Genomic DNA, 9,776 nt, shown 5'->3' on the forward strand with positions numbered 1-9,776 from the left:
GTGTTTCAACTTGGGTTGCTCTAGTTCTATTTGTGAAGAATAAAGACGGCACTATGAGGAAGTGTATTAACTACAAGCAGCTGAACAAGGTTACAGTCAAAAACAAGTACCCACTACCACGTATTAATGATTTGTTTGATCCGTTTCAGGGTGTTAAGGTATTCTCAAAGATTAATTTGAGATCATGGTATCATCAGTTAAAGATCGGTCTTCAGACATTTCAAAGATGGCTTTTAGGACCCCCTATGGCCACTGTGAGGTTGTGGTGATGTCTTTTGGGCTGATCAATGACCCAACAACCTTTATGAACTTGATGACCAACGTATTCCATCCATATCTAGATTTATTTCTCATTGTGTTTATTGATGACATAATAGTGTATTCTCATAGTTGGGAGGATAATGAGCAGTACTTGAGGATTGTGCTCCAGACTTTGTGGGAGAAGAAACTATATGCTAAATTCTCCAAGAATGAGTTTTGTCTTGATTCGGTGGCATTCTTGGCCCACGTGGTGTCCAGTAAAGTAATTAATGTGGATCCAAAGAAGATTGAGGTAGTTCAAAACTAGCCTAGACCTACTTCAGCTATAGAGATTCGGATTCTCTTAAGTTTGGCAGGTTATTATAGCTGTTTCGTGGAGGGTTTTTCATCCATCGCAGCTCCTTTGACTAGATTGACCCAGAAGGGTGCTCCTTTTAGATGGTCCGACAAGTGTGAGGTGAGCTTTCAGAAGCTCAAGACTGCATTGACTACAACCCCACTGTTAGTATTCCCTACAAATTTTAGATCTTATACCGTGTATTGTAAAGCATCGGGAATTGGGCTTGGTGTGGTATTGATGCAAGACGGTAAAGTGATTTCCTACGCATCTCGGCAGTTGAAAGTTCATGAGAAGAATTACTCTGTGCATGATTTACAGTTGGTAGCCATTGTTTACGCACTGAATATTTGGAGGAACTATTTGTATGGCATTCCATGTGAAGTCTATACCAACCATCGAAGTCTCCAGCACTTGCTCTCCAGCACTTGTTCAACAAAATCACCATATTATATCATCCGGGAAAGGCCAGTGTAGTGGCCAATGCATTGAGTAGGAAGGCTGATAGCATGGGCAGTTTGACATATTTACCGATAGTGGAGAGGCCACTAGCTATGGATGTTAAGGATTTGGCCAATCAATTTATGAGGATGGATATTTCGGAGCCTAGTCGGGTTCTTGCTTGTGTTGTGGCATAGTCATCATTGTTATAGCGCATCAAGGCTTGCCATTTTGATGATCCTCACTTATTGATGTTGAAGGACATAGTGTAGCGGGGTGGTGCCAAGGAGGTTGTGATTGGAGATGATGGTGGTATGCGGCTTCATGGTTGGATTTGTGTTCCAAATGTTTATGAGTTGAGGGAGTTGATCCTTTATGAGGCTCACAGTTCACGCTATTCCATTCACCCAGGTGTCATGAAGATGTACCGTGACTTGAAACAGCACTATTAGTGGTGGAGAATAAAGAAAGATATTGTTGTGTATGTCTCTCGGTGTTTGAATTGTCAATAGGTGAAGTACGAGCATCAGAAACTAGGTGGGTTGACTCAAAGATTGGAGATACTGGAGTAGAAATGGGATCGCATCACTATGGATTTCGTGGTAGGCTTACCACGGACCATGAGGAGATATGACACAGTCTGGGTTATTGTGGATCGGTTGACCAAGTCCGCATATTTCATTCCGGTGATGACTTCCTATTCTTCAGATCGGTTGGCTCATATTTATATCCAGGAGATTATTCGCCTGCACAGCGTGCCTATTTCTATTATTTCTGACTGAGGCACGTAGTTTACATCGTATTTTTGGAGAGCCGTACAACTTTTCATCCTCGGACAGACGGATGGACCGAGCGCACTATTCAAATGTTGGAAGATATGTTACGGGCATGCTCTATGGATTTAGTGGGTCAGTGGGACCAATTTGTACCCCTAGCAAAGTTCGCCTATAACAATATCTATCTGTCGAGTATCCATATGGCTCCGTACGAGGCCTTGTATGGGAGGCGATGTCGTTCGCCGATTGGTTGGTTTGAGCTCAGAAAGGCTAGATTATTGGGAATTGATTTGGTATGTGATGCTATAGAGAAGGTTAAGGTGATACAGGAACGGATTCGTACAGCTCAGTCCAGGCAGAAGAGTTTTGCGGACCGAAAGGTTCGAGATATGTCTTACATGGTGGGTGAGAAGGTTTTTCTCCGAGTGTCAACTATGAAGGGTGTGATGTGGTTTAGGAAGAAGGGCAGGTTGAGCCCAAAGTTTATTGGCCCTTTTGAGATCTTGGAGATAGTTGGTGAGGTTGCTTATAGGCTTGCATTGTCTCCTATCCTAGCAGGGGTACATCCGGTATTTTATATTTTCATGCTTAGTAAGTACCATAAGGACAGGTCACATGTTTTAGATTTTAGCACGGTGCAGCTTGATAATTTGACCTACGAGGAGGAGCCGGTGGCTATTCTAGACCGACAAGTTCGAAAGTTGAGATCCAAGATTTTTCCTTCTGTGAAAGTGCAATGGAGAGGTCAGTCGATCGAGGAGGCTATGTGGGAGTCTGAGTCCAATATGCGGAGGAGATACCCACACTTTTTTTACCAGTCCATGTACTTTTCTATGTCTGTTCGAGGACGAATGTTTCTTTTAGAGGTGGAGAATGTAACGACCCGATAGGTCATTTTGCATGCTAGCCTTTATTTCTGTGTTTCGAGACCTCACATAGCTTCATTTAATATTATATGACTTGCGTGTGTGGTCCGTATTATTTTTTAGAAAGTTTATACGTGAAAATTTGAAGAAAAAGTGATTTTTGACTTAAAATAAGGCTAGAGTTTACCACGGTCAACATTTATAGTACGGTCAACATTTGTAGTAAACGACCTCGGATCGGTGTTTTGACGGTTCTGGTAGGTTATATGATATTTTTGGATCTGCACGCACATTTTGTTGGGGTCCGAGGTGATCCGAGCTCATTTCAGCGCATATGTGAAAGATTGTGAAAAACAAATTTTAAAGTTGAAATCTTGAGTTTTGATGATCGATTCTTGTTATTTGATGTTATTTTGATGATTAGAGGTAGAGAGATAGTTTATATGATGTTATTACACTTGTGTGCATGATCGGACTGGATCTCGAGGGGCTCGGGTGAGTTTCTAATTGGTTTCGAACCATTTTTGGACTTGTTGAATTGTTGGTTTTTCTGCTCATGTTCAATGCTTCGCGATCGCGAAGGGGGAAATTTAGGGTTGGGGTTGGGTTTAGGGCTGGTTACTCTACGCGATTGGGAGATGTAGGTCGCGAATGTGAGAGGTAGGTCTCGAACGCGAAGGCTTAGGGGGACTACCGTTTGAGAACGCGACAGATCCCACGCTAATGCATAGCTTTGGGATGGCTGGGGATGGCAAGGGATTTCTTCATCGCGAACATGACCCGCTGGTCGCGAACGCGGAGGCTTGGCTGGGGAATAATCCTTACCGTATGTGAAGGCCAATAGGCATGTGTGCTTGGCGAATGAGGCAGGTGCTTCACGAATGCGAAGAACACCTGACGCCCAGTTAAATAAAAGATCAAAATCGGGATCTCATTATCTTCCACCATTTTTGAAACCTAGAGCTCGGACTAGAGAGGATTTTGAAGAGATGTTCATCCCAACTTCATTGGTAAGTGATTTCAACTATTTTTGATGTATTTCCATAATCACCCATTGATTTTTAACCTTAGATTTAGTTATTTCAAAGTAGAAATTGGGGATTTGGGGTAGAATTTAGAAAATTGGTAAAATTGAGAATTAGAACTCGAATTGAGGTCAAATTTCGAAACAAATTACATAACCGGGCTCGGAAGTGAATGGGTAATTGAGTTTTGGTTTGAATATCGAATTTCGACCAAGTGGGTCAGGGGTTGATTTTTGTTGACTTCTTCCAATTTCATTAAAGATTGAATCTTTTTCACTCGTGAGTAGTTTCTTGTTTTGAATTATTTGAACTATATTTGGCTGGATTCGATTGGTTTGGAGGCTTATTCTAAAGTAAAAGCCATGGTTGATTGTTGATTTGATTGCGAAAGGAGGTAGGTGTCGTGGTTAACTTTGGCTTGAGAAAATTATGACTCGTTGGTCTATTTGCTACGTGAACTATGTGTGGGGACGATGTATATATAAGGTGACGAATATATATACGTTGTCATGGGTTAAAGCATGTGGGTGAAAATTATCTTATTGTATCATGTTATTTTATCTACTATGCCTGACATGCCTTAGTTAGATTGTTACTCTTTAATTGTCCTCTTACATGTTTATTGCTTATTTTGAGGTTATAGTGATACTGAAAGTTGAATTTGCTAATTCTAGTACCATGGTTGAACTTGAAATTTGTTCCCACCTTTCTTGATATTTTGGGATATTATTGTTGCTTGGTGAGGAAGAGTGAAAAGCACGAAGGGTGTTTCCTTGCCATGTTTGCATATTGTTATTATTGATTGAGCGAATGTGAGGATTAAAGCACGAACGGTGATGCCGTGCACTTGATTGCTTTATTATCATTATCATGTGAGTATGAGAGTAAAAGCACGAAGAGTGATGTCGTGCCATTGCATTCATGTTATTTGGCGAGAACGAGAGTAAAAGCACGAAGGGTGATGCTGTGCAATTTGATTATTTAGTTGCTTTACTTGATTCACGGATTATGAATTTTACTTGGTTGCTTTGTTGCTTATTTCGGAAAGAGACTTACTTGGTAATTCTGTATTTATTATTCCGATTATTGCTCCCTTTTATATGCCCCCACCCCGTTATTACTTTTAATACTTTACTTGTTATTTCTGTTGCTTTATATATATGTTCGCACAGGTTTTTAGTAGGTGTCTCATCTTAGCCTAGTCACTACCTCGTCGGGGTTAGGCTCAGCACTTACTGTGTACATTGGGTCGGTTGTACTCATACTACACTTCTGTACTTCTTGTGTAAATTTTGGTGTTGGTCCCATCAGCAGTTAGTGGAGGCTAGCTCGGACTATCTTCACACGGAGACTTGAGGTAGAGTTGCACGATATTCGCAGACCCTGAAGTCCCCTTCTTATTTCTTGCACTGTTATTTCATTCAGATATTTGCACTTTTATTTCATACCTGGGTTGTAGTATTTTATTTTAGTAGCTCATGTACTTGCGACACCAGATTCCGGGAGTGGACTGACAGTGTATTTGGTATTATTATTTCTATTTAGAAGTTCTACATTTTTTATTCTTATTATACTGCTTTTAAAAATTATTAAAAAAGAACAGTGTATAGCTAGTTTTGACTTGCCTAACAAATGAACGTTAGGCGCCATCACGACTTTGTAGTTGAAATTTCAGATCGTGACAACTATTTCTATGTTTCTCCTTTAGTTATCTTTATTGGTCATGGTAGTCGGCCGGTATCTTTAAAATAAACTCCTCTAAATATTATTCCTGTTGTGAGGCAATAAGGGAATGATTGCTTCTTGGTCGTAACAAAAGCAAACAAGGGAAAGATTAAAGCATATAGTAACATAAAATAGACCCCTTTTTAATCAAGCATATTATAAATTTTGTACTTGATTCTTTCAAGAACCAAACTACTTAAGAAGAATTGGTTGAAGACCCTATATTTTAAAAATTAGGACTCTGATAAAATTTGACGGGAAAGAAAGAAATATAAGAATTGAAAAGGAAACTGACTTCCGCTTGTGCACATTTAGATGCACAAGAAAACCGTTCAAAATAATTCAATTTTTTTGTTAAATCGGAATGTATTTTGAGTAGATAATGTTGGAATAGATTGAGTACATCTCAAAAAGTTTTAATCTCACTTTTGGGACAATTTGGTGGAGATTTGAGGTGGTTTGAATTCATGTGTATCTCATATGTATCAAATGTGTATCTCTTGTGTATCCCCTATATATCCATATATAGTTGTGTGTAAGATGCAAATTAGATACATGTGGAGAACTTTACAAACTCAATTTTTACTACGAATTTTGACTCCAAACCAGTTAAATCACCTCCAATCATCCTCAATTTTTGTATATTGCCTCATCTATGTGTTTTTAACGTCGTATCCATTGAAGGAAAAATAAATCCGATTTTGCCTAGTTTTCTGAATGTTATATATCATTGGTAACTTTTTTTGGTTATTTTTGATAGCATAACTTAATAGCTAATTGTTAGTAAGTGATTCTATCTTTTACTTATTTCTTTAGTTCTCTCAATAAATAACAGCAGAATCCAATAAACCTAACTAATAACAATTGCTATGGCATTGGATTTTTAAATTTACGACATTAAGTTGAACTTATCACACGGGCATTCCTTTTTGAGATGAAATTTAGTAGAATTTGAACTCCGTTTGAACTCAAATGCAACGCTGATGCCCACCATGTAGATGACATATTTTATATATATATATATATATATATATATATATATATATATATATATATATATATATATATAATATATATATATATATATATATATATATGAATATACACATATATATACAAGATCTTCAACATACACGCGCGCGCGCGCGCGCGCACACACACACACACACACATATATATATATATATATATATATATATATATATATATATATATATATACACACACACATCATAGAAACTTCTTCTTCTTCCTTCAAACTGTAGCTCAAATTTAACCTAAACCTCCTCAAATCTCCACCAAATCATCCCAACATTGAGACTCACTCCTTAAAATATTTCTAATATAATTCAGAATTCAGTGTGATGACCCAAAAGGTTATCTTATGTTTTAGAATTCGATTCTGCGCTCTTAAGCCTTAAAAATCTCATTTTTACCCTCATCGATTTGCGTGCGCATTCCGGTAATGACCCGTAAGGCTTAAATGTTAAAACCTAATAAAAATAAAAAATTTTGCCTAAAAACTTCAGTTGAGTTAACTTCGGTCAATATTTTTGGTAAACGGGACCGGATCCATATTTTGACGGTACCGATGGATCCGTATCGAGAAATGGGACGTTGGCGTATGTTCAGAATCAAATTCGGAGGTCCCTAGCTCGAGTTATAAATTTTTTATTAAAATTAAAAGTCTGAAAGTTTAATGGTTTTTAAGAATTGGTTGATGTTTGGCCTAGTTGATACCGGATCCGTATTTTGGTTCCGAAGCCCTGTATAGGTCCAATATAATATTTATGACTTATCTGTGAAATTTGGTGAGAAACAGAGTTGGTTTGACGTGATTCGGACGTCCGGTTGTAAAAATAGGAATTTTAAAGCTTTCTTGGAAATTTCATTGGATTTGGTGCTAAACTCGTAGTTCTAGGTGTTAGTTTGGCGATTTGATCACGCAAGCACGTTCGTATAATGTTTTTAGACTTGTGTGCATGTTTGGTTGAGAGTCCCGAGGGCTCGGGGGAGTTTCGGATAGGCTAGGAGATGTTTTGGACTTAGGAAAAATCTAGTTTCTGCAGTTTCAGTGCCTTCTCGTTTCCTTCTTCGCGTTCGCGAAGGCACTCTCGCGAACGCGTAGTAGAAACTGGGCTGGCTGAATTTTTCTTCTTCGCGAACGCGAAGGCTGGGTCGCGAATGCGAAGCGATGGGTACTTTACCCTTCGCGAACACGACCAGCTCATCGCGAACGTGTAGTGTTAGGGACCTGGGGGAGGGGTCAGTCTTTCCTTCAACGCGAACGCAGGCAAGGTCTAGCGAACGCGAAGGCCAGGGGGAGTAGCCTTCGCGAACGCGAAGGGGGACTCGCGAACGCATAAGCTTGGAAACTATGTTCTTCGAGAACGCGACAGTGTCCTCGCGAACGCAATGAACACTGTCGCCCAGTGCATAAACATTCCCAAAAACTGGACTTAAGCCATTTGTTCAACTTTCCAAAAACCAAACGGGCTAGAGGCGATTTTCAAGAAATATTTTCTTCCCCAATGTGTTGGTAAGTGATTCTGAATTAATTTCTTTCAATTACCCATTACATTTCATGATTTTTTAACCCCACCCTGATAACTCTGGAGTAGGGATTCACTAATAGGAGATGGTGGTGAACTGTAGGCTAGCTGGTCGAAATAGGGCATATGAGGACCACGACCACCTGAGGCACCGTGGGATGCCTGGAATGCTAAATGAAACGGTATGGGAGGATGACCTTTACCAAAAGTACCCCTACCTCTAGATGAGGCACCGCCGAACTCACCGGAATGACGAGGTCTTTTGTTAGACCCATGACCTCCCTGAGAAAGAACCATCTTGACTCGTCTGGCGACATTAGCAACCGCCTGAAAAGAAATCTCACTCTCAGTCTCCTTATCCATCTGCAATCTGATAGGCTGGGCAAGTCCATCAATAAACCTCCTCACCCTCTCTCTCTCTCGGTGGGAAGTAGAAGAATAGCAAGACGGGCCAAATCCACAAAACGGGTCTCATATTGAGTAACAGTCATACTGCCCTACTGGAGATGCTCGAACTGACGGCGGTGCTCCTCTCTCAATGTGATAGGAAAAAACTTCTCTAGGAAGAGCTAAGAGAACTGGTCCCAAGTAAGAGCAGGCGACCCAGTTGGCCCGGTCAACAAATAATCTCTCAACCATTTCTTGGCGGAACCAGTCATCTGAAATGTAGCAAAGTCGACCCTATTGGTCTCTAATATACCCATATTCCGTAGCACCTCATGACAGGTGTTAAGATACTCCTGGGGATCCTCCGAAGTAGCACCACTAAAGTGAACTGGCAAGAGCTTGGTAAACCTGTCCAATATCTATAAAGCATCAGAAGACATAGCTGACCCATCACCGGTCTTTGGAGCAACAACCGACTGAACTACTCCGATTGGATGAGCTGCTGGAGCCTGATACTGGGGAGCTATCTGCTCCGGAGCGGGAGTAGTGGGAGTCTGGGCTTCTCCTCCGTCCTGAGAGATGGATGGTGCCATGGGAAATGCGCCAGTCTGGGCCACACTCTCCATAAGTCCCACCAAACAGAACAAAGCGTCCTGGAGTATTGAGGTGGCAATGAACCCCTCTGGAACCTGAGCTGGTCCTGCAGGAACAGTCTGGGCTTGAACCTCCTTGTCAAGTTCTATCTGAGGCTCTACTGTTGGGGCCGCTCTCGGGCTCTAGGCTGAGCCCTACCCTTACCTTGACCTCTGGCACGGCCTTGGCCTCAACCTTTGCCCCGCATAGGAGTTGCCACTGGAGGCTCTGGCTGCTTAGCTGAGAAAGCGGTATGTGTTCTCGCCATCTGGGAGAGAATAAGAGTAGAATGGTTCAATTAGTATTGAGAAACAAAATCGCATGACAGAGAAGAATAGAAGTAAAATTTATTCCTAAACTTCATAGCCTCTAGAAGATAAGCACAGACGTCTCCATACCGGTCCTCCAGACTCTACTAAGCTTGCTCGTGAATCGTGAGACCTAGGAAACCTTTTGCTCTGATACCAACTTGTCACGACCCGGAATGCTCACCGTCGGGACCGTGATGACACCTAACATTTCACTTGGTAGGCAAGCCAACGTTAGAGAATTATTAAACCAATCATTATTCCATTCAGAAAATAACAACAAATAAGCTAAGATGAAATATAGCGATTGCGGAATAAAATAGAAACTGCATCAATTACTACTACCCGGATCTGGAGTCATAATTCACGAGCATTCTAGAATTCACTACAAGTAATAGTGTGAAAAAAACTCAACTGTCTGGATGAAAGAAACAGTGAAACAGAAAAGATAGGCGGGGACTTCAA

The sequence above is a fragment of the Nicotiana tabacum genome, chromosome 14 (assembly GCF_000715075.1).
Source record: "Nicotiana tabacum cultivar K326 chromosome 14, ASM71507v2, whole genome shotgun sequence".
Classification (NCBI taxonomy): Eukaryota; Viridiplantae; Streptophyta; class Magnoliopsida; order Solanales; family Solanaceae; genus Nicotiana; species Nicotiana tabacum.